The following is a 4,699-nucleotide window of genomic DNA, read 5'->3' on the forward strand; positions in this document are numbered from 1 at the left end:
TATGGATAGTTTTTCTTTACTTAATTTTTCAAAATTATCTATAGCAAGATACTTAGTAACTAGAGAAAGATCATTCAAGTAAAATGATATTTTGGGGTTGGCCAAAAGTTCATTTGGATTTTTCCATAAGATGGCATGGAAAAACCCAAACAAACTTTTTGGACAGCCCAATATATAGCTGTTTCAGTGAAAGCATTTTATATTAGTTTCAAATCCAACAATTAGTTTAACTATATGAAATTGCTTTCCCCCCCCCCAAATAAAACAAAGGTTGAATAGCAGCAGTTTCATATGGCTCAAACTAAATGATCTAATAAAATACAGATCTTAGAGGTGATAGTCTGGAAAACGGAGTCATTGTCTAGATAGGCTAGACTCAAAGTCAAGAGAGTGTAAACCATTTTTGATTGCTAGTTTCACCCCGTAACCACTGCATGTACTGTTTTTCAAGGACCATTCTTTACTTGGCCTACTGGTTGAAGATATTTATGTGATAACCTAGTTTTTAGGAGCACACTAATTTGGATGTAATGGATAAGAAAAATAACATTATTTATTTGTTTTCTTCTTTGTGAGTACATGTCACACATCTCTGTATTGTAATTCCCTGGGCATATGATTGCACTCATGAAAGATGCTGTCATTAAAAGATGCTTGCTCCTGGGAATAAAAGCTATGACAGTGCTCGCTTCGGCAGCACATATACTAAAATTGGAACGATACAGAGAAGATTAGCATGGCCCCTGCGCAAGGATGACACGCAAATTCGTGAAGCGTTCCATATTTTTACTAAACAGACACTTCTCCAAAGAAGACATACAGATGGCTAACAAACACATGAAAAGATGCTCAACATCACTCATTATTAGAGAAATGCAAATCAAAACCACAATGAGGTACCATTACACGCCAGCCAGGATGGCTGCTATCCAAAAGTCTACAAGCAATAAATGCTGGAGAGGGTGTGGAGAAAAGGGAACCCTCTTACACTGTTGGTGGGAATGCAAACTAGTACAGCCGCTATGGAGAACAGTGTGGAGATTCCTTAAAAAACTGGAAATAGAACTGCCATATGACCCAGCAATCCCACTTCTGGGCATACACACTGAGGAAACCAGATCTGAAAGAGACACGTGCACCCCAGTGTTCATCGCAGCACTGTTTATAATAGCCAGGACATGGAAGCAACCTAGATGCCCATCAGCAGATGAATGGATAAGGAAGCTGTGGTACATATACACCATGGAATATTACTCAGCCATTAAAAAGAATTCATTTGAACCAGTCCTAATGAGATGGATGAAACTGGAGCCCATTATACAGAGTGAAGTAAGCCAGAAAGATAAAGAACATTACAGCATACTGACACATGTATATGGAATTTAGAAAGGTGATAACGATAACCCTATATGCAGAACAGAAAAAGAGACACAGAAATACAGAACAGACTTTTGAACTTTGTGGGAGAATGTGAGGGTGGGATATTTCAAAAGAACAGCATGTATACTATCTATGGTGAAACAGATCACCAGCCCAGGAGGGATGCACGAGACAAGTGCTCCGGCCTGGTGCACTGGGAAGACCCGGAGGAATCGGGTGGAGAGGGAGGTGGGAGGGGGGATCGGGATTGGATATACATGTAAATCCATGGCTGATTCATATCAATGTATGACAAAACCCACTGGAAAAAAATAATAATAATAATAAAAAAAAATTAAAAAAAAAAAAAAAAGCTATGACAAACCTAGACAGCATATTAAAAAACAGAGACATTATTTTGGAAACAAAGGTCTGTAATAGTCAAAGCTATGGTTTTTCCAGTAGTCATGTATGGATGTGAGCGTTGGATCATAAAGAAGGCTGAGCACCAAAGAACTGATGTTTTCAAACTGTGGTGTTGGAGAAGACTCTAGAGAGTCACTTGGACTGCAAGGAGATCCAACCAGTCCATCCTAGAAGAAATCAGTCCTGAGTGTTCATTCGAAGGACTGATGTTGAAGCTGAAACTCCAATACTTTGGCCACCTGATGTAAACAGCTGACTCATTTGAAAAGACCCAGATGCTGGAAAAGATTGGATAAGGATCTTTAAAAAAAAAAAAAAGCAGGATAAGGGGATGCCAGAGGATGAGATGGTTGGATGTCATCACTGACTCAATGGACATGAGTTTGGGCAAGCTCTGGGAGATGGTGAAGGACAGGTAAAACTGTGTGCTGCAATCCAAGGGGTAAAAAAGAGTCAGACACAATGGAGTGACAGAACAACATGCCTTTTTCTCTCTTTTAGAGTGTTACATATTTTGAAGGTAGGTATCCTTATCCTACTGGTATTTATGGACCATTTGAGGAAACGTTATTCAGCATATCACACAGTGGTTTCCTCTAAAGACTCATAGGAGAAGTTTCCCTCGGGCAAATGGCTTGTTTTGTTGTTGTTGTTGTTGTTTTGTTTTTTTTTTTTTTATTTTAGGAACACAGTGTAATGTATGTCAGATTGTATTTCCCCCTGCTTGTACTGGCTTCTAGGAAGATCAGAGCCACACTTGTGCCATAGTTTTAAGTAGTTTCTTCTCAAAATCTCTGCTTAGAAGTCTCGTCATCTTTGAACTAGTTTCTTATTGCTGCTGTAACAATTACCATACACTTAATGACTTAAAGCAACACAAATGTATTATCTTAAAATTCTGGAGGTCTGGAGTCTTAAATCAGCTTCACTAGACTAAAATCCAGATATTGGTGAGAGTTCTTTCTGGAGGTTTTTGGGAGAATCCATTTCCTTATCTTTTTACAACTTGCCTGGCTTGTAACCCCTTCTTCCATTTTCAAAGCCAGCAGCTCAGTAAGATACTATTCTCTCTGACCTCTGCTTCTGACTCTGGTCCTTTTGTCTCCTTCTTATGAAGACACTTATGATTAACTTGAGCCCACCTAAATAATCCAGAATAACCTCCCCATCTCAAAATTTTAACTGAGTCATATCTGCAAAGCCTCCTCCCCCACCCCCAATTAGTTTGAGCTTTTAGAACAGTTTTAGGCTTATAGGAATACAGAGCAGAAAGTACTGAGATTTCACATATACTTTCTAACTTCATACATGCATAGCCTCCTCAACTGTCAACATTCTGGGCCAGAGTCACACCGATGAACCTGTGCTGACAAATCATTATCACCCAAAGCCCATCATTTACATTCTGGTATTGTACCCTTTTGGTAATGTACATCCTGTGGGTTTGGATAAGTATATAATGCCAGGTGTTTATTACTATGAAATCATACAGAGTGTTTTCACTGCTTAAAATCCCTCTATGTTCTGCCTATTCATCCCTTTCTCCCAGTCCCTGGCAACAACTGTTCTTTTTATTGTCTCCATAGTTTTTTTGTTTTTCAGAATGTCATATAGTTGGAATTACACAATATGTAGCCTCTTGGGATTGGCTTTTTTCACTTAACAATATACATTTAAATTTCCTCTATGTGTTTTCATGGCTTGATAGCTCATTTCTTCTTAGCGCTGAATAATCATTGTTGGGGTGTACCATTTTTAACCCTTTCAACTATAGAACAACTTCTTGGTTGCTTCCAAGTTTTGTCAATTATAAACAAAGCTGCTGTTAACATCTGTGTGCAGGTTTTTTTGTGGACATAAGTTTTAAACTTATTTGAGTAGTACCATAGATTGTTAGATCGTGTGGTAAGAGTATATCCAGTTGTGTAAGCAACCATCAAACTGTCTTCTGAAGTGGCTGTATCATTTGCATACCCACCAGCAATGAATGAGAACTCCTGTTGCTCAGCCACCTCATTAGCATTTGATGTTGTCAGTGTTTATGCGGATGGGCACATAATGGTAACTTGTTATTGGTTTAACATGCAGTTCCTGATGACATACAATGTTGAGCAGCAAAGTTCTTTTTTTATCATATGTGAGGTACCATATTCACAGGTTCTGGGAGTTAGGGCATGGACGTATTATTCGGACTTTCACAATGTTCTCAATATTAATTACATGAAAATGAAAACTTTGATTCCTCAAACTAAAGCCATACCTCTGTAGACTCCTCTCCCTGCATCCTTCCCCATCTCAGTAAATGGCCCTCTTACCTACTAACCACTCACCACAGACTCTTGATTCCTCACTCTCTCCCTCTCCCCACATCCAGTCCCTCTGAGGTTCTGCCGTACCTGCTTCTAAGATGAATCTAGAGTCCAGTCACCTGTCTTTGTGGCTGCTGCCACCACGCTGGGATAAGCCACAACCATCTCTTGCCTGAACCACTGTAACAACCCTCTAATTTTTCTCTTTTCTTCAGTTCTTGACTTTTACTACTCTATTCTCTATAACTTGTCCATATTAAAAGAAAGCACAAAGCAAAACATTCTATCTTCCTGCTTTAATACACACTAAATTTTTGCATCTCATGCAGAATAAAATCCAAACTCCTTTTTAAGGTTTATAAGGCCCCTCTTAAAGTGCATCTCACTCTGATCTCTGTACCACCATGTTCTAGCCACACTGGCCTCCTCATGGTTCTTTAACTTTCCCAAGCTACATTTCTCATATATGACTCCTTTGCCTGAAACTCTTCCTCCATCTCTTCTCTAACTAAATCCTTGTCATCTTTTTTGTTCTCACCTGAAATGTCTCCTCCTCAGAGGAGACTCTCCATACAATCCCACCTAATTAGGATCCTCCCCACTCT

The 4,699-nt window shown here is 39.2% G+C and overlaps 1 non-coding gene across 1 annotated transcript; it reads left to right on the forward strand.

Moving 5' to 3' along the window:
- The first annotated feature begins 681 nt into the window (after nucleotides 1–681).
- LOC133050677 (U6 spliceosomal RNA) lies at nucleotides 682–788 on the forward strand. The gene has a single exon (XR_009691660.1). It is a non-coding gene; the product is annotated as a U6 spliceosomal RNA (small nuclear RNA).
- Nucleotides 789–4,699: the final 3,911 nt, after the last annotated feature.

Source organism: Dama dama, chromosome 32 (genome assembly GCF_033118175.1).
Source record: "Dama dama isolate Ldn47 chromosome 32, ASM3311817v1, whole genome shotgun sequence".
Taxonomy (NCBI): domain Eukaryota; kingdom Metazoa; phylum Chordata; class Mammalia; order Artiodactyla; family Cervidae; genus Dama; species Dama dama.